The sequence below is a fragment of the Ovis aries genome, chromosome 13 (assembly GCF_016772045.2).
Source record: "Ovis aries strain OAR_USU_Benz2616 breed Rambouillet chromosome 13, ARS-UI_Ramb_v3.0, whole genome shotgun sequence".
NCBI classification, from domain to species: domain Eukaryota; kingdom Metazoa; phylum Chordata; class Mammalia; order Artiodactyla; family Bovidae; genus Ovis; species Ovis aries.
Window position 1 is genome coordinate 23,479,257 of NC_056066.1, and position 21,284 is coordinate 23,500,540.

A 21,284-nucleotide genomic window follows, 5' to 3' on the forward strand; every position below is an offset into this window, starting at 1 on the left:
TATTGTCTTTTGGAGACTAATTAAATACTGGCCAGTAGGATGATATCATTTGTTGGCAATCTTATTATCCTCAGCTATCCATCTGAGAGTTCAGTGTTCTTTGTATATAATGTGACATGTCTGCAAAATATAGGTAGGAGTTCAGATGTGATCACATCTCAGGTTTTATCCTTTATCATAACAGAGTAAAGCAGGAGAGCAGAATCCTACTAAAGCCACACTAAACTTTGGCTGCAAGTAGTTCTGACCACCTAATCAGAAGGGATGATTTCCAGCATATATTAACCTGGATGTAAATTTGTACAGCAAAACAAAAATTTAACACCAGCAAAAAGATTTTTCATGCAGCAGGTCCAACCAAAGCGTTTTTAAATGGAAGCACAGTTGATTTATAGTATTATATTAGTTTCAGGTGTACAACCTAGTAATTCAATATTTTTACAACCAGTGGGATTTGGTGAGAATTTTCCTTCATGCCTGTAATGCTTATCAATCACTCTTTCAACTTGACTTCTTCAAGACCTTTTCCAAGTCTCACCTCTTCTATGAAACGGAAGTTAGAAATTCAAAATTGGAAGCTATAATAATCACAGTTATGATAAAATTTCATCCACAGCTACATAGTGATCTTAAAATAGTGTTGGGCAGAGGGCAGACCTGAGGCTGAAAAGTGGAGTGAAGCTGAATTTAAGCCACTTCCCATTGAATGGAATCTAAAATATAATATTAAATGGGTGTAAATATTCTCAGCCTTCTGGTTTGCAAGGCAGGCAAAAGCATATAGGCATAGTGTTGGTGCTATTTGTAAAATCCTAAATCAGGATCAGTCCCATAGTCTCCCACAGTTAATAAGAATAGATATTTCACTCCTGTTATATCCGATCCCCCTTGTGGAAGCTACATGAGAGCATGATGGTTAAGAGAACAGAAAGTAGAGCCAGGCAGCTGGACCATCAAATTCCCACATCCCTCTCCTCCTCCCCCACCACTGGCTGTGGAGCCTGGGGCACATCACTTCCGTTTGTGAACTTCAATTTCTTCATCTATGGTAGAGTGGCAGGGATAATATTTATTTCTGATAGAAGCCACATTCTTGGGGAAGTTAAACAAGATTAGCATGTACTGGAATGGGTAGAGTACCTGGGTTTCAAGGAAGGCCAGCATTGGTTCTTCTTGATGTTCTCAGCCAATGTAGTTCGCACAGACAGCCTGCCTCCTCTGCTCCGCGTCTGTTTGCTGTGCTACTCTTGCTTTGAATGCTTTCCTTCCAACTTCAAGGGTCTCTCTCCATACTTCCTTCAATCTCACTACTGTGAAACCATGCCTGACTCTCCCAGCTCCTCCACAGGGACGTTTCTGCTCATGCAGCTGTGCATCTTGACCGCCCAGTTTGCTTAGAGACATTATGAAGACAGAGATACTATCATGTCCTTTATTTTCTGAATTTTCATGAGTGTTTACTAAAGACTTGTTGACTTAGTCCTTCAATGAGGTAGCAGTTACAGTGCTGAGTGTCTACAGATGATGTCTCTCACATCATAATGTGAACATATGCTGCTGCTGCTAAGTCGCTTCAGTCGTGTCCGACTCTTTGTGACCCCATGAACTGTAGCCTACCATGCTCCTCCATCCATGCGATTTTCCAGGCAAGAGTACTGGGGTGGGTTGCCATTTCCTTCTCCAATGTGAACATGTAAAGTTCTAGAAAATTATAAATACTATGGAATCAAGAAGTAAATTATTTCTATTCAAGTGAAGATTATTTATTTACAAAGGCATAAAAATAAATGACACCCTGTGTAGAAAATTATCCAATTTATGTGAACTTAGCTTTCAGAGAAATGGTGTGTGAAGTTCTGCTTTTTAGTTTGCTATTCAGTCATTCAAAAGCCCAGACAGATCTAGGTAAGTAAAGTGAGGCAAAATATAGTGAAAATAACCTGAAATGGCCTGCTTATTCAGCTGTAAAGTGGATACTTTAAATAAAATGTATGCATTCATTACAACAAAAATGAATATGTTCATTAAAACACAGGCCTTTGGAGCAGTAAACCAAGAATAAGGAGGTTAGAATGCATTAAGATAGTCAAGGCAAAATAGGCATGATCATTAGTCATTTCTGTCTCACCATGGCTGCCTACAGAGTTCACCAGTGAACAGAACTTACTGAAAATCAGATCTACCTCTGATAAGGGAACCAGAAGAGATGAATCCATTTGCACAATAAAACATAATCTACACTGTAGGTCCGGAGAAGGCAATGGCACCCCACTCCAGTACTCTTGCCTGGAAACTCCCATGGATGGAGGAGCCTGGTAGGCTGCAGTCCATGGGGTAGCACAGAGTTGGACTTTCATGCCTTGGAGAAGGAAATGGCAACCCACTTCAGTGTTCTTGCCTGGAGAATCCCAAGGATGGGGGAGTCTGGTGGGCTGCCGTCTATGGGGTCACACAGAGTCGGACACGACTGAAGCGACTTAGCAGCAGCAGCACACTGTAGGTCAGATAACACATGCTGTCAATCTGCCTCTGAGCCTTTCAGTGTGTGAGACTGGGGAAAACGTCATCCTCTCTGGGCCCCATTTGACTAAAATGCAAATGAAAGGTTGAATATGATGACTCCTAAGCACCCTTCTACTCTGATATTCAACACAATTCTTGCATAACTCTGATATAATGCACAATTCTTGCATTATCTTGGGCAGATAAACTCCTCCTATACTATGTATTATACTCAAGTTCCTAATTATAAATGCTAAGATTACTGCACCTTTTAAAACATTATTTCATGAACTGTAATGGGCTGACTGCTCTCTAGCTTGGTGGTGGTATGGATAGATTTTCTGGGGTGGAGCTTCACTTTAACCATGACCAAATTCAGAGTATAGACCATTAAAGTCCTACTATTTTCTTAGGATCAAGGCACTTTCCTAGACTAGAAGATGAATCAAAAGGCTCAGGGAAGTTAGGAAGCTTGAATTGGGTTCCCATGGCTTTGATTGAAGAAAAGACAGGGTTCCGAGACCACTCTTGAATAGTGAGAAATAAGAATGTGTTCATTTGGACAGGAGAATGGGAGGAAGATCAGGCAAACTAGTTTTCTGCCAGCTGTGTGTTTCTGGTCTTTCTAAAACTAGCTGGATATATGCTGCATATACCTAAATTCCCCCCCAGTTCCTTTTTAGGTAAAACTCTAGTATATACAGACTTACTGGTGTATAAAATTTTTCTGTAGCTGCCAAAATTTGAGTTTGCATATAAGCAAACCTTGTGGCACTCCTATTATGGAGAACCAGAGAAAAAGAAAGAACTGGATATAGAGAAAAGGAAAGGAGAGAAAAATTACAGATCGGCAGATATATTTTCAGTACTACCTTAGGAAAATGAATGCACAAATGAAAATACAGTGTTCCTTCCCTCAATACATGAAGGTTTATATTTCTAAAAACCCTTGAGCTGACTTCTGGGTCTGGTCATGAAGAAGTAACAAGAATCGGATTCACCCTCCCAACATAAAAACTACAAAACTGAACAAAAACTACAAAACTGTTCTCAGGCAGTAGACAAACAGGCAGCTCGAGGCTGTGATCTCTGAAAGAAAGGATAGGGCACGTCCACCCTGCAGTCTCCTTCAGGGCACTTTCGAAGTTGCGGCACAGGGAAATCACGTTAGAGGAAGGAGACTAAAAATCACCATCGACTTCTAAGACACAGTGGAGCCAGAAGTCCATGGAGTGACATTTCTAATGTGCTGGTGCTTACCTGGGGGACGGGGAGGGTCTGTCAACCTAGAATTCTCTAACTAGCAGAAATATTTTTCAAAACTGAAGGTGAGGGCCTCCCTGGTGGTCCAGTGGCTAAGAATCTGCCTGCCAATGCAGGGGACATGGGTTGGATCCCTGGTCCAGGAAGATTCTACTTGCCCAGGGTCAACTAATCTGGTGCGACACAGCTACTCTTGAGCCTGTGCACTGCAACAAGAGAAGCCACTGCAATGAGAAGCCCGCACACCCACCCAGAGAATGCCCACACCCACCAGTGAAGACCCAGCAAAGCCAAAAGTAAATATATCTATTTATATTTATATATGTATAAATATATACGTGTATATTAAAAGTGAAGGTGAATGGGGCAGGGACAAATTAGAAGTTTGGGACTAGCAGATACAAATTACTATGTATAAAAGAGATAAACAATAAGGCCCTACTGTACAGCATAGGCAGCTATATTCAGTATCTTTTAATAAACTATAATGGAAAAGAATATGAAAAAGCTATACATATACGGTGTGTGTGTATATATATATATATATATATATATATATATATATATATATATATATAAAACTGAATCACTCTGCCGTTCACCAGAAACTTAAAAAAACATTGTAAATTAACTATAGAGTAATTTTAAAAATTGTTATAAAAAATCTAATTCTTCCAAAAAAAGAAGGTGAAAAAAAGAAATTAAAAAGAGAGAGACTTTGTTGCTAGCATGTCTGTTTCACGATAAATACTAAAGGATGTTCTTCAAGCTAAAGGGGGAACTAATATCAGTTGGAAACTCAAATCTGCACAAAAGAATGAAGAAAACCAGAAATGATCAACTTTAAAAGCTTTTTTGGTTGTTTTCAAAATTTTTCTTTACAGGTTAATTGACTGTATAAAGCAAAAGTAAAACAATATGCTGTGGGGTTTATAGTGTATGGTGAAGATGCATAATAACAACAGCACCAAGTGAGATGGTAGTAAGAGGATGCATATGGTTTAAGATTTTATCTGGGACATGGTATAATGAGCTGTGATAAGTTAGGATATATATGGTAATCCCTAGGGTGACCATTAAAAAAATAAAGAGGTAACACTTAAAAGGTCAAATATCTAAATCTAAATATTGTTTAAAGCATGAGCTATAACATAATGAAATTAGCACAGCATTTAGCAAAAAAACAGAAAAAAGAAAAAAGAAAAAACTTCAAAAGCTAACAGAAGGGGGGAAATGGAATCTCAATCCAAAAAAAAAAAAATCTCAATCCAAAAAAATTCAAGAAATGAGATTTAAAAAGAAACAAAAAACAGACGCAGCAATTAGGAAACGAAAGTAAATAATGCCCAGGCCAAGTGTAATAGTGCCTGGGGATAGCTCACTTCCTGTGGAAAAAGATCTTACAAATATCATTATATTCACTAAATCACGTTAGCATAGTGGCACACAAAATTCAACAGTGATATCTACGCAAACTTTAGTTTTAGTCACAAAGTCTCACCCAATTCTTTGTGACCTCATGGACTGTAGCCCATCAGGTTCTCTGTTCATGGGATAACCCAGGCAAGAATATTGGAGTGGTTTGCCCTTTCCTTCTCCAGGGGATCTCCCTGATCTGGGGATGTCCATGATCTAGGGCTCTAACCCACATCTCCTGCATTGCACTGATTTCTTTACTGCCAAGCCATGGGGGAAGCCCATGCTAACTGTGCTAACTTATTAACTTTAATAAGTTGATATTAAATTAGCATGAATAGGTTCTTAGTAATTCCCACTGACTATGTTGCACTCAAGATAAATTTTTAGGACCTTCTTTCCTAGCACTTTAAACAAAAAGCTTGAAAATCTGCCTTGCCTCAGTTCAGTTCAGTCACTCAGTCATGTCCGACTCTTTGAGAACCTATGGACTGCACCATGCGCACCTCCCTGTCCATCACCAACCCCCAGAGCTTACACAAGCTCATGTCCATTGAGTCAATAATGTCATCCAACCATCTTATCCTCTGTCGTCCCCTTCTCCTCCCACCTTCAATCTTTCCCAGCATCATGGTCTTTTCCAATGACTCAGTTCTTCACATCAGGTGGCCAGAGTAATGGAGTTTCAGCTTCAGCATCAGTCCTTCCAATGAATATTCAGGACTGATTTCCATTAGGATGGACTGGTTGGATCTCCTTGCAGTCCAAGGGACTCTCAAAAGTCTTCTCCAACACCACAGTTCAAAAGCATCAATTCTTCGGTGCTAAGCTTTCTTTATAGTCCAACTCTCACATCCATACATGACTACTGGAAAAACCATACCCTTGACCAGATGGACCTCTGTTGGCAAAGTAATGTCTCTGCTTTTTAATATGCTGTCTAGGTTGGTCATAACTTTCCTTCCAAGGAGTAAGCGTCTTTTAATTTCATGGCTGCAGTCACCATCTACAGTGATTTTGGAGCCCACCCCCCCCAACCCCCGCCGCCAAAATAGTCTGTCACTGTTTCTGCTGTTTCCTCATCTATTTGCCATGAAGTGATGAGCCCAAATGCCATGATCTTAGTTTTCTGAATGTCGAGTTTTAAGCCAACTTTTTCACTCTCCTCTTTCACTTTCATCAAGTGGCTCTTTAGTTCTTCGCTTTCTGCCATGAGGGTGGTGTCATCTGCATATCTGAGGTTATTGATATTTCTCCCGGCAATCTTGATTCCAGCTTGTGCTTCTTCCAGCTCAGTGTTTCTCATGATGTGCTCTGCATATAAGTTAAATAAGCAGGGTGACAATATACAGCCTTGACATACTCCTTTTCCTATTTGGAACCAGTCTGTTGTTCCATGTCCAGTCTAACTGTTGCTTCCTGAACTGCATACAGATTTCTCAGGAGGCAGGTCCGGTGGTCTGGTATTCCCATCTCTTTCAGAATTTTCCACAGTTTGTTGCGATCCACACAGTCAAAGGCTTTGGCATAGTCAATAAAGCAGAAATAGATGTTTTTCTGGAACTCTCTTGTTTTTTCGATGACCCAGCAGATGTTGGCAATTTGATCTCTGGTTCCTCTGCTTTTTCTAAAATCAGCTTGAACATCTGGAAGGTCACGGTTCACGTACTGTTGAAGCCTAGCTTGGAGAAATTTGAGCGTTACTTTGCTAGAGTGTGAGATGAATGCAATTGTGTGGTAGTTTGAGCATTCTTTGACATTGCCTCTCTTTGGGACTGGAATGAAAACTGACATTTTCCAGTCCAGCAGCCACTGCTAAGTTTTCCAGATTTGCTGGCACATTAAGTGCAGCACTTTCACCGTATCATCTTTTAGGATTTGAAAAAGCTCAACTGGAATTCCATCACCTCCACTAGCTTTGTTCGTAGTGATGCTTCCTAAGGAGCATTTGACTTCGCTTTCCAGGATGTCTGGCTCTAGGTGAGTGATCATACCCTTGTGATTATATGGGTCATGAAGATCTTTTTTGTATAGTTCTTCTGTGTATTCTTGCCACCTCTTCTTAATATCTTCTGCTTCTGTTAGGTCCATACCACTTCTGTCCTTTATCAAGCCCATCTTTGCATGAAATGTTCCCTTGGTATCTCTAATTTTCTTGAAGAGATCGCTAGTCTTTCCCATTCTGTTGTTTTCCTCTATTTCTTTGCATTGATCTCTGAAGAAGGCATTCTTATCTCTCCTGGCTATTCTTTGGAACTCTGCATTCAGATGCTTATATCTTTCCTTTTCTCCTTTGCTTTTCTCTTCTCTTCTCTTCAAAGATATTTGTAAGGCCTCCTCAGATAGCCATTTTCCCTTTTTATATTTCTTTTTCTTGGGGATGGTCTTTATCCCTGTCTCCTGTACAATGTCACGAACCTCTGTCCATAGTTCATCAGGCATTCTGTCTATCAGATCTAATCCCTGGAATCTATTTGTCACTTCTACTGTATAATCGTAAGGGATTTGACTTAGGTCATACTTGAATGGTCTAGTGGTTTCCTCCACTTCTTCAATTTAAATCTGAATTTGGCAATAAGGAGTTCATAATCTGAGCCACAGTTAGGTCCCAGTCTTGTTTTTGCTGACTGTGTAGAGCTTCTCCTTCTTTGGCTCAAAGAATATAATCAATCTGATTTTGGTGTTGACCATCTGGTGATGTCCATGTGTAGAGTCTTCTCTTGTGTTGTTGGAAGAGGGTGTTTGCTATGACCAGTGCGTTCTCTTGGCAAAACTCTATTATCTTTTGCCCTGCTTCATTCTATACACCAAGGCCAAATTTGCCTGTTACTCCAGGTGTTTCTTGATTCCCTACGTTTGCATTACAGTCCCGTATAATGAAAGGACATCTTTTTTGGGTGTTAGTTCTAGAAGGTCTTGTAGGTCTTCATAGAACCGTTCAACTTCAGCTTCTTCAACATTACTGATAGAGGCATAGACTTGAATTATTGTAATATTGAATGGTTTGCCTTGGAAACGAACAGAGATCATTCTGTTGTTTTTGAGATTGCACCCGAGTACTGCATTTCAGACTCTTTTGTTGACCATGATGGCTACTCCATTTCTTCTCAGGGATTCCTGCCCACAGTAGTAGATATAATGGTCATCTGAGTTAAATTCACCCATTCCAGTCCATTTTAGTTCACTGATTCCTAAAATGTCAACGTTTACTCTTGCCCTCTCCTGTTTGACCACTTCCAATTTGTGTTGATTCATGGACCTAACATTCCTATGCAGGTTCCTATGCAATATTGCTCTTTACAGCAACAGACTGTACTTCCATCACCTGTCACGTCCACAACGGGGTGTTGTTTTTGCTTTGGCTCTGTCTCTTCATTCTTTCTGGAGTTATTTCTCCACTGATCTCCAGTAGTATATTGGGTACCTACCAATCTGGGGAGTTCATCTTTCAATGTCCTATCTTTTTGCCTTTTCATACTGTTCATGAGGTTCTCCAGGCAAGAATACTGAAGTGGTTTGCCATTCCCTTCTCCAGTGGACCACATTTTGACTGGTTCCTCTGCCTTTTCTAAATGCAGCTTGAACATCTGGAAGTTCTTGGTTTATGTACTGTTGAAGCCTTGCTTAGAGAATCTTGAGCATTACTTCGCTAGCATGTGAGATGAGTGCAGCTGAGCAGTAGTTTGAGCATTCTTTGGCATTGCCTTTCTTTGGGATTGGAATGAAAACTGACCTTTTCCAGTCCTGTGGCCACTACTGAGTTTTCCAAATTTTCTGGCATATTGAGTGCAGCACTTTCACAGCATCATCTTTTAGGACTTGAAACAGCTCAACTTGACTTCAGACTCCAGGGTGCCTGGCTTTAGGTGAGTGATCACACTATTATGATTATCTGGGTCATGAAGATCTTTTTTGTACAGTTCTTCTGTGTATTCTTGCCACCTGTTCTTAATATCCTCTGCTTCTGTTAGGTCCATTCCATTTTTGTCCTTTATTGTGCCCATTTTTGCATGAAATGTTCCCTTGGTATCCCTAATTTTCTTGAAGAGATCTCTAGTCTTTCCCATTCTATTGTTTCCCCCTATTTCTTTGCATTGATCATTGATCACTTAGGAAGATTTTCATGGCTCTCCTTGCTATTCTTTGGAATTCTGTATTCAGATGGGTATATCTTTCCTTTTCTCCTTTGCCTTTAGCTTCTCTTCTTTTCTCAGCTATTTTTAAGGCCTCCTCAGACAACCATTTTTCCTTTTTGCATTTCTTTTTCTTGAGGATGGTCTTGATCACCGCCTCCTGTACGATGTCACGAACTTCTATCCACAGTTCTTCAGGCACTCTGTCTATCAGATTTAATCCCTTGAATCTGTTTGTCACTTCTACTGTATAATTGTAAGGGATTTACCTCAGATAATACATTTTAGGACTAAGAACAATTTCCCCCATCATTGAGGTACTTCTGATTCTGTGTTTGGGTGTTCCAGTGGCTGCTTGAGACAAAAAGCTTTGGGTATTATCTTTTATTTAAGCTGCCAGGCTTAGTGATTGTGATGTTTTGGTCTCCTGAAGGAGGCAGAGCAAGATGTTAAACTTTGTAGCCAAACAGACCCACAGTTAGGGTGTTGAACAGTCCCCCTGTGTGAACTCAGGTTGCCCCACAGTGAGGCTGGAGAGATCGAAAAAGGGCCAGCTGCAGACGTCCTCAGTGAACGTGGGAGAATGACCTGAAGGTTGACAGATGGCAGGACAGAGGACCAGGTCCCAGGCATTGTAGGCATAGGCAACCTGAGAGCCTCAAAGCAGGGATTTGTTTGTGGTAGAAAGAGTTCCAGAGGGCACATCAGAAGAGCCTATGCAGAAGGGAATCCGGGGGAAGAAGGGAGAACCTGGGTACCGTGAAACTGGACTGTGGGAGACATGGGTGAATGGAAATTAACCTCTGTGTCCATCTGATTTTCCTTTTGCATTTTCTCACACTCTTTAGAAATTGCTCTCCCACCTGCGCTGTGCTCAGGGGAACCCAACACAGTCTTTTATTGTTGTTATTTACAGCAGAGCAAGACAAAGGGGTAGGATGCATCCAATGGGAGAAAATAGAGACCCATGTGTGGACTCTGTAGGTTGGGAGATATCCTTTCTACAGCTCTTCTCTGTCCAAACACTGGAGGGCTCCAGGTTTCACATAGCGAGGCAAATTTTTCCTTTACAGATAATGTCTGCGGTTTAATCCCATCACTGTTACCGTAATGTGAATAAGAGCAACTTAACATTCACATGCTTTGCTATCTCCATCTATAAACCATGGAATAGAAGACTGACACATCCCCAACTGGTAGGGAGTCTGGTGAAACAAAGTCATTACAAACACTTTTATGTCATGTGTGATAAAACAGAATTAGAATTCCATTTCTCCAGCATTTAAAAACAACATGTAGTAAAGTCAACGCACCATTTTACAATGACTAATAAAATCTAATTTAAATACAAACTTTAGTAATTTATAAAATTGAGAGAGATGCCAAGGACCTACTGTTTTTTTACTTCAGTCCAAATGCACTAACACTGCTTTCTTGTTCTCTCATAATTGTTGATAGTCATTAAAAGCCAAGACAAGTTATGACCTACATAAAAAAGTACAATTTTTATAATGTCCAGAAGTGATTCTTTTAACTCCATCATCTTGGTAGTTTATCTAAGGAAGCTTTTATATAAGGACTATTCTCTCCTTCATCTGCTTTGTCACTCAGAGATCTTTGTTTTTCCAGTGGAATTTAGGATGCTTCACATTTTTAACCTTGCCGCAGCCATCAAATGAAAGAAAAACATTCAACACCTATTTTTTTAAAAGATTTATTTATTTTATTTTTTGGCTGTGGTGGGTCTTTGTTGCCATATGTGGGCTTTCTCTAGTCGCAGTGAGCAGGGGCTACTCTTCGGTGTTGGTTCTCAGGCTTCTCCTTGCAGGGGCGCCTCTTGCTGCAGGGGCACCTCTTGCTGCAGAGCACGGGCTTTAGGTACCCAGGCTTTAGTAGGTGCAGCTCGCAGGCTGTCGAGCACAGGCTCAGTAGTTGTGGCACATGGATTTAGTTGCTCTATGGCATGTAGGATCTTCCAGGACCAGGGGTTAAACCGGGGTCCCTTGCATTGCAAGGTGGATTCTTAATCACTGGACCACCAGGGAACTTCCTTTCTCATACTTGAGTATAAATTGTACTTCTATGACTTGCTGAAGGTTGTTTCCAGTTTCCATTGCAGAGTTGTCCCTATAATGAGCTCTGGAAAAATCTTGCCTCAGATTGCCTCGGACCAGAAGCCAATCAAGCAGACAAAGGCGAATCCAGTTACGTGATCACTTCCCATATACAATGTTTTGATGCTTTGTTTTACTTTAAAACATTCCAATTCCAAATGCCTCTGGACTTCTGAGCGAAATCAAAATAAATACACACACTGATGCAGAACAGAGGGCAACCTCTCTCACAATCAGATATAACAAAACTCAATCAGACTCAGCTGTCTGCATGGCAAAGGCCCTAAAAAGGGCTCTGCACAAAGCTTTTGAGGTTGAGAAACCCAGGGCTATGTAGAATAATTTGCTCTTATTTTTCCGCCCCCCCCCCCATGGTTCTGATTTTTAAATGTAGGGGATTACCCATTGCCTGCAGCTCATTAATCATGGTAGCTTTTGATTATGAAAAGTGCAATCCAAAAGATAGCAGTCTGAGGACTTGGCAGAGAAGTTCTATGCCCATACCCGAGATGTGCCAGAACACCCCACACTCTGCCAACAGTGATTACACTTGGCATTAATTGAAGATGCTGAGAGCTATAAGCCTTTCTGAGTTTAGCCACCTGGAGCAGATTAAAATCTGGGTCCTGTCAGTGAGGAGGTTTGAGGGATTGGGAATACAAGGCTGTTTTAATCTTTTCCAAGTCAGGCTGTTTAGAAATATCCATACATCAAATGTTCGCGGATCTCATACAATTTCCTTCTCAGGGGAGAAGTCAATCACCAGTAACATGAAGCGGGATTAACTTGTAGAGAGCCATCTGGAGAGAGACAATTCACCTTCCCCTGTAAATATGCTCAGAGATTTGCCACCATGGTTCTGAAGAAGTTGCTGAAGTTGCTCGAAGGTACAAGGTACAAATGATATTTCCTCTGAAAACCTTGTTCAGTTGACCCAGTGAAATTAAAATGCAACTGAAGGAAAATCTAGAACTTCCTTTGTGTTTTTATATTTCTCTGCTACAGGAGGGTGGCATCAGGGCTTCATGGATTGACCTGAGTTCTTGCAAAGATGTGATAAAAAGCCAGTGGAAACTGTCCTGAAACTATATTGCACAGATAAAGAGAAAGGCTCATAAAATGGAACAGTGAGCAGAGGGAGGGACTAACAGGGAAATTACTATGAGTTAGAATTCAGCTCTCAGGATCATGCTAGTGTGTCAGATAAGGGCTGACTCCCTTGAAGAACACAGAAACAATTGTACGTCTTCCTTTTGGATTGATCCCTTGATCATTATGTAGTGTCCTTCCTTATCTCTTGTAATAGTCTTTATTTTAAGGTCTATTTTGTCTGATAAGAGGATTGCTACTCCAGCTTTCTTTTGCTTCCCATTTGCATGCAATATATTTTTCCATCCTCTCACTTTCAGTCTATATGTGTCTTTAGGTTTGAAGTGGGTTTCTTGTAGACAGGGAGATAAGAATTCTATCAAACATTTAGAGAAGAGCTAATGCCTATCCTTCTAAAACTCTTTCAAAAAACTGCAGAAGAAGGAACACTTCCAAACTCATTCTATGAGGCCACCATCACGCTGACACCAAAACCAGACAAAGACAACACAAAGAAAGAAAACTGCAGGCCAATATCACTGATAAACATAGATGCAAAAATCCTCAACAGAATTTTAGCAAACAGAATTCAGCAGCACATCAAAAAGCTCAAACACCATAATCAAGTTGGGTTTATTCCAGGGATGCAATGATTCTTCAATATATGGAAATCAATCAATGTGATATACCATATTAACAAATTGAAAGATAAAAGTCATATGATAATTTCAATAGATGCAGAAAGAACCTTTGACAAAATTCAGCACCCATTTATGATTAAAAGTCTTCAAAAAATGGGCATAGAAAGAACCTACCTCAACATAGTAAAGGCCATATATGATAAGCCTACAGCAAACATTCTCAATGGTGAAAAACTGAACGCATTCTGCCTAAGATCAGGAACAAGACAAGGGCGTCCACTTTCACCATTATTCAACATAGTTCTGGAAGTCCTAGCTACAGCACTCAGAGAAGAAAAAGAAATAAAAGGAATCCAGATCAGAAAAGAAGTAAAGCTCTCACTGTTTGCAGATGACATGATATCGTACATAGGAAGCCCTTAAGATAGTATCATAAAATTAGTAGAGCTAATCAGTGAATTTAGCAACCAATACACAGAAATCCCTTGCATTTCTATATTCTAACAACAAAAAATCAGAAAGAGAAATTAAGGAATAAATCCCATTCACTACTGCAACAAAAAGAATAAAATATCTAGGAATAAACTAACCTAAGGAGACAAATGAACCGTACATGGCAAATTATAAGACACTAATGAAAGAAATCAAAGGCAACATAAATAGATGGAGAGATATTCCATGTTCCTGGGTAGGAAGAATCAATATTGTGAAAATGGCTATACTACCAAACTCAATCTACAGATTCACTATGATCTTTATCAAATTACCAATGGCATTTTTCACAAAACTAGAACAAAATATTTCACAATTCATATGGAAACACAAAAGACCCCAAATAGCCAAAGCAGTCTTGAGAAAGAAGAATGGAGCTGGATGAATCAACCTTTCTGGCTTCAGATTATATTATAAAGCTACAGTCATCAAGACAGTATGGTACTGGCACAAAAACAGAAATATAGGTCAATGGAAAAAGAGAGAGAGAGCTCAGAAATAAACCCATCCATCTATGGGTACCTTATTTTTGACAAAGGAGGCAAGAATATATAAATGAGGCAAAGACAGCCTCTTCAATAAATGGTTTTGGAAAAACTAGACAGCTACATGTAAAAGAATGAAATTAGAACACTTCCTGACACCATACACAAAGATAAACTCAAAATGGATTAAAAACCTAAATGTAAGGCCAGAAACTATAAAAATCTTGGAGGAAAACATAGGCAGAATGCTCGATGACATAAATCAAAGCAAGATCCTCTATGACCTACCTCCTAGAGTAATGGAAATAAAAGCAAAAATAAACAAGTGGGACCTGATTAAACCTAAAAGCTTTTGCATGCATAGCAAAGGAAACTATAAGCAAGGTAAAAAGACAGCTCTCAGAATGGGAGAAAATAACAGCAAATGAAACAACTGATAAAGGATTAATTTCCAAAATATACAAGCACCTCATTCAACTCAATACTAGAAAAACAGACAATCCAATCAAAAAGTGGGAAAAAGACCTAAACAAACATTTCTCCAAAGAAGACATACAGATGGCGAATAACTACATGAAAAGATGCTCAACATTGTTCATTATTAGAGAAATGCAAATCAAAACTACAATGAGATGTCACCTCACACCAGTCAGAATGACCATCACCAAAAAGTGCACAAACAATAAATGCTGGAGAGGGTGTGGAGAAAAGGGAACATTCTTGCACTGTTGGTGGGAATGTAAACTGACACAGCCACTATGGAAGATGGTATGGAGATTCCTTAAAAAACTAGGAATAAAACCACCATATGACCCAGCAATCCCACTCCTAAGCATATACCCTGAGGAAACCAAAATTGAAAAAGACACATGTATCCCATTGTTCATTGCAGTACTATTTACAATAGCTAGAACATGGAGGCAACCTAGATGTCCACTGGCAGATGCATGGATAAAGAAGTTGTGGAATGGAATGGAATGGAATATTACTCAGCCATAAAAAGGAACTGATTTGAGTCAGTTCTAAGGAGGTGGATGAACCTAGAATCTATTCTACAGAGTGAAGTAAGTCAGAAAGAGAAAGATAAATATCATATTCTAATGCATATATACGGAATCTAGGAAAATGGTACTGAAGAATTTATTCACAGGACAGCAATGGAAAAACAGACATAGAGAATAGACTTACAGACATGGGGAGAGGGGAGGAGAGGGTGAGATGTATGGAAAGAGAAACATGGAAACTTACATTACCATATGGAAAATAGATAGCCAACAGGAATTTGCTGTATGGCTCAGGAAACTCAAACAGGGGCTCTGTATCAACCTAGAGGGCTGGGATGGGAGGGAGGTTCAAGAGGGAGGGGATATATGTATACCTATGGCTGATTCATGTTGAGGTTTGACAGAAAACAATTATCCTTTAATTAAAAAAAAAAAAAACACAGAAACAAATTTAGACTAGTCTTAGAAAGCAGAGGACCCAAAGGAGTATGGAAGGCAGAGAAAGCCTTCACATTTTAATGGAAGAAAATGAATTAGCATAATCTAGGGATAGAGAGACAGAGAAGGCAATGGCACCCCACTCCAGTACTCTTGCCTGGAAAATCCCATGGACAGAGGAGCCTGGTAGGCTGCAGTCCACAGGGTCGTGAAGAGTCGGACACGACTGAGTGACTTCTCTTTCACTTTTCACTTTCATGCATTGGAGAAGGAAATGGCAACCCACTCTGGTGTTCTTGCCTAGAGAATCCCAGGGACAGGGGAGCCTGGTGGGCTGCCATCTATGGGGTCACACAGAGTTGGACACGATTGAAGCGACTTAGCAGCAGCAGCAGCAGCAGCAGGGATAGAGAGAAGATGGCCCAGGAGGTCAAAGACCACCCTCAAGTTCCCTGGGCCAACCCAGGTCATCTGAAATCATGCCAGTCTTCAGAGCAGAAAATATGTTAGTCTTCTGGAAGAACTGAACCTCTTCAGTTCTTGGTATGGTAAGTGCCAGCCATACCAATTTGACCTGAAAACTGCTGTGATGTGGAGGCAGAGTCAGATCAATCAGGAAAATAACAGATTATTTAAAAATAAGTTTTATTAAATATGTAACATCTTCACTATTAAAATTATAGACAAACTAGACACATGGTATTGTCTTCAATTTATAAATCAACTATGATATAAACAATACTGAAGCCATTAAAATTAAGATACATTGATTGATCGTGAACAATATCCATAAGCCTCTAGACTCATTTGGTGGCATAATTTTGATATTTAGACCATGCAGTGGCACAATGAGAGAAGAAACTTATAAAGTCAATTCAGTTTTGAATATAGATGTGGAAATTCCTTAACTAAATATTGGCAAACTGTCTAAAAATGTGTAAAAAAAAAAATACTGAGTTGGCCAAAAAGTTCATTTGGGTTCTTCTGCAAGATGTTATGGAAAAACCCAAATGAACTTTTTGGCCAACTCAATACATGGCTAAACTGGGTTGATCTCAAGATTTCAGTGATGGCTTAACGTTAGGAGGAAGTTTATTGATGTAATGCTCTACATTAACATAGTGAAAGAGAAAGGCCATATCACTAGATACTGGAAAACCAGCAAATAAAATTCAACACTCACTGAAGCAAAATCTCTTAGTAAACTAAGAACAGAAGGAAATATCCACATCTTAGTAAAGTTTACCAAAAATCTACAAAAAATATCATGTGCATTGGAGAAACATTAGAAGCATTTTCTTTAGAGTCGGAACAAAACAAAGGTGCCTGCTTTCACTACATCTATTCCACATTTATTGGAAGTCCAAGCCAGTTCAATAAGAAATAAAAGATATAAGGACTGGAAAGAAAGATGATCTAACAATAAGATTGTTTTCATAGACAATTCAAGAAACTCTTCAAGAAAAACTGTGGAATATACGAAGAGAATTTGTCAAGACAACTAGATAAAATAACGATGTATTAGAATTGCATTCAAAAACACAAATAACAAATAATTAGAAATTAGAACATGAAACGAAACACAAAATAGCAACAGAAGTTACCAATTTTCTATGAATAAATCTAACAAAAGATGGGAAACTCCTTTATCAATAAACTTTATCAACTCCTTTATCAATAAAATAAACCTACAGAAAAATATAAAGTAAAACCTAAATAAATGAGCCATATTATTTTAATAAATACTATCAAAAATAGCAGTTGTCTGCCCTTTAACTTGTAAATTCAATGCAATTTCAATGAACACTTCAATAACATTGTTTTTATACAACTAAATTTCACGTGAAAGGTGATCGTATATTTCATTTGGATGAATGAAGAGCTGAGAAGAGCTTTTGAAGAAGGGAGACATCTATTCACTAGATAGTAAGGTTTAACATAAAATTATAGGATTAAAACAGTGGGTATTGCCATAGAAAAAGACAAATAGGATAATGGAACAGAATAGACTGTTTAATAAACGGATGTTTAATAAAATGGTTCTGACAATTGTCTCTCCATACAGAAAAAGACAAAATTAGATCCTTACCTCACCCTAGACACAAAAGTTAATTTCAGGTGGACTTAAATATGAAAACAAAACTGTAAGCTTTAGAAGATAAGAGAATATCATTATTATATAAGATCTGTTAAAAGAAATAGATTTAAAAAATCCATACAGGTAATTAAAAGACACTTGTTCCTTGGAAGACAAGCTATGACAAACCTAGACAGCATACTAAAAAGCAAAGACATTATTTTGCCTGCAAAGGTCCATATAGTCACAGGTATGGTTTTTCCAGTAGTCATGTATGGATGTGACAGTTGGACCATAAAGAAGGCTGAACACCAAATAATTGATGTTTTTGAACTGTGGTGGTGGAGAAGACTCTTGAGAGTCCCTTAGACTGCAAGGAGATCCAACCAGTCAGTCCTAAAGGAAATCAGTGACTATTCACTGGAAGGCCTGATGCTGAAGCTGAAGCTCCAACACTTTGGCCACCTGATGTGAAGAACTGACCCACTGGAAAAGACCCTGATGCTGTGAAGAAGAGGAGGCAGGAGAAGAGGAGCAGGAGGAGAAGAGGACAGCAGAGGATGAGACGGTTGGAGGGCATCACTGACTCAAATAACATGAGTTCGAGCAAGTTCTGGGAGTTGGTGATGCACAGGGAAGCCTGGCGTGCGGCAGTCCATGGGGTTGCAGAGAGTTGGACACGACTGAGCGACTGAACTAACTGCTTGATACAGGTAAAATGTTAAAACAAAATATTGAGTAAGAAAAGTAAGTTGGAAAAGAATGAATACATTTTGATAATAGTAGTATGCGCTGTTTGTGTAAAATTATGTCTGCACATGTATGGGAACGAATGCAATAGAAGAACATAAGCAAACTCTACAGGCAGATAACTCTGACTACTCAAAACTTAAAACTTCTGCATAAAAGATATAGTAAAAGATAAAGTAAAAATTAAATTCTCACAATGGGAGAAAATAATTAAAACCCATATAATCATCAAATAATTGATATACTTAATAATAAAGAATTCCAACATGGCTGTAACCAACAATCTAAAAGAGAAAGAGACAAGAATGTAGACAATTCACAAAAATTGTGAATTGGTAACTATTAAGCATCTAAAAAGATTCTCAACCCCGTTAACAATCAGGGAAACGAAAACTGAAACCTGATTTTGAAATTGAAAATGATTTTGCACCCATCATATCAGCAAAAATTAGTAAATCTCATAACATCAAATATTGGTTAAGATGTAGGGAAATGGACTTATACAAATTATAGGTACCACCACTTTGGAGAGCAATTATTGAAGTTCTAGGAAAGCAGAGGAGAATGCAATGGCACCCCACTCCAGTACTCTTGCCTGGAAAATCCCATGGATGGAGGAGCCTGGTAGGCTGCAGTCCATGGGGTCGCTAAGAGTCGAACACGACTGAGCAACTTCACTTTCACTTTCGTGCATTGGAGAAGGAAATGGCAACCCACTCCAGTGTGCTTGCCTGGAGAACCCCAGGGACAGGGGAGCCTGGTGGGCTGCCGTCTATAGGGTCACACAGACTGTCACACGGACACGACTGAAGCGACTTAGCAGCAGCAGCAGCAGCAGGAAAGCGGAAGATGCATTAATCTCTGATTCAGTCGTTCTAGATGTCTTTTCTAAAGTAATCTGGGGTGAACAAAGAGGTTTGTACAAAGTCATTCATTTGTAACATGTTAGTTTGGTTTGCAATAGCAAAGAATGAAAACATCTACTGTCTCTAAGTAAGATAATGGATATCCTTTGCTTTGTCAGTACAATGCATTCTATACAGCATTTAAAATGAATGAAGTAGATCCGTATCTGTGTCTTTTACAATAAATCTTGAAAAACCAAAATATTGAATGATAAAATCAAGTTGTAAACGCATACTGACAGATTTTAGAGCACATTCCTTGGAAGGAAGGCTATGACAAACTTAGACAGCATATTAAAAAGCAAAGACATTACTTTGCCTGCAAAGGTCCATATAGTCACAGCTATGATTTTTCCAGTAGTCGTGTATGGATATGACAGTTGGGCCATAAAGAAGGCTGAGTGCCAAAGAATTGATGCTTTTGAACTTTTTTTTTTTAAGTTGTTGTAGGGCTTCCCTGGTGGCTCAGACAGTAAAGAATCTGCCCGCAATGCGGGAAACCTGGGTTCAGTCCCTTGGGTCAGGAAGATCCCTTGGAGAAGGAAATGGCAATCCACTTCAGTATTCTTGCCTGGAAAAATCCCATGGATGGAGGAGCCTGGCAGGCTACAGTCCATGAGGTTGCATAGAGTCGGACACGACAGAGTGACTTCACTTTATGAAAAGTATAAATATAAATATCTATGCAAAAAATCAGGTGTTTCCCCATTTCTTTCCTTGGGATTTGCTCCCCAGAGCAGATTTGCCACATGGAAGGATATGATGAATTCTATATTGTAGATTTTTTTCCAGAAAAATTATGCCTCTAAATAGAGGCAATGCATGGGTATATTTGAGTTTCCAAAGCACTGTTAATTTTGGTTTTAAAAAAAATCTATTATTTAATATATAGGAAGTAGAGTATTGGGCTCTTCAAATTTGCAAGTCTTTAATTATTAGGGAAGCTAAACATTTTCCCAAGTGTTTGTTCACTATTTATTTTCTCCTGTGCAAACCATCTGCTCATATCCTTTAGCCATCTGTCCAATCAGAGCTGAGTATTGCCCAGCTATTAATAGATATTAATTTTCCTTACATTCAGAACAGTAAATCTTTGTAGATTATTACATCACTCCCCTTACTGTTTTCCTATTTATTTTTCCAATTTGGGACTGTGATGGTTAATTAAATGGGTCAATTTGACTGAGCCAGCAGATTTTCAGGCAATGGGTTAAATATAATTTGGGTGTATCTGCCAGGGTGTTTCTGGAAGACAGGAGCCTTGGTGGAGTCAGTAAGACTGGTGGCCCTCCCTAGAAAGGAAGGTGAAACAACCACTTTGGAAAACATTTTAGTAGTTTTTAAAAGTTACATTTATCTTATAACCTAGTCATTCCATTCCCAGTTATTTACCCAACAGAAAGGAAATCATATGTTCATACAAATGAGACAGGCTGGGACCTGGGACTCCGAACACTTTGCTATAGTGCTTGCACCTGGACAAATGTCTCCTCCAGTAACAAAATACAAAGAAACTATAAGGGACTGAAACATAAGTGCATGCATTTGGGACAAATTATGAACAACAAGGTACAAAAAGACCAAAATCACAACTGCCATTGCTGCGGAGCCAGGAGCAAAAACAGGGTACTGTGCATACACCCTGCACACAGCACCATCAAGAGGGTGGGCAAACCACCCAAAGAACCCCTCCAGCATGACCCCTGGACCCGCCCCTACCCTCACTTCATATAAGGAAGCAGTTCACCCCTGCTCAGGGAGGAATCAAGGGCACCTGTTTCTTGTTTTCACTCTCTCCTGTGGCAGCACAAGTCCCACTTAAGCCTTGTCTGAATTTCTTATCTGGCTTCTTTATCAATTTCTAGTCCAAGAACTGTGGTCGGTAACACAAAGATTTGTACAGAAATGTTCGCAGCAGCTTCATCTCTAATAAGGAAAAATTGGTAACTTTATACATATCTATCAACAAGTGACT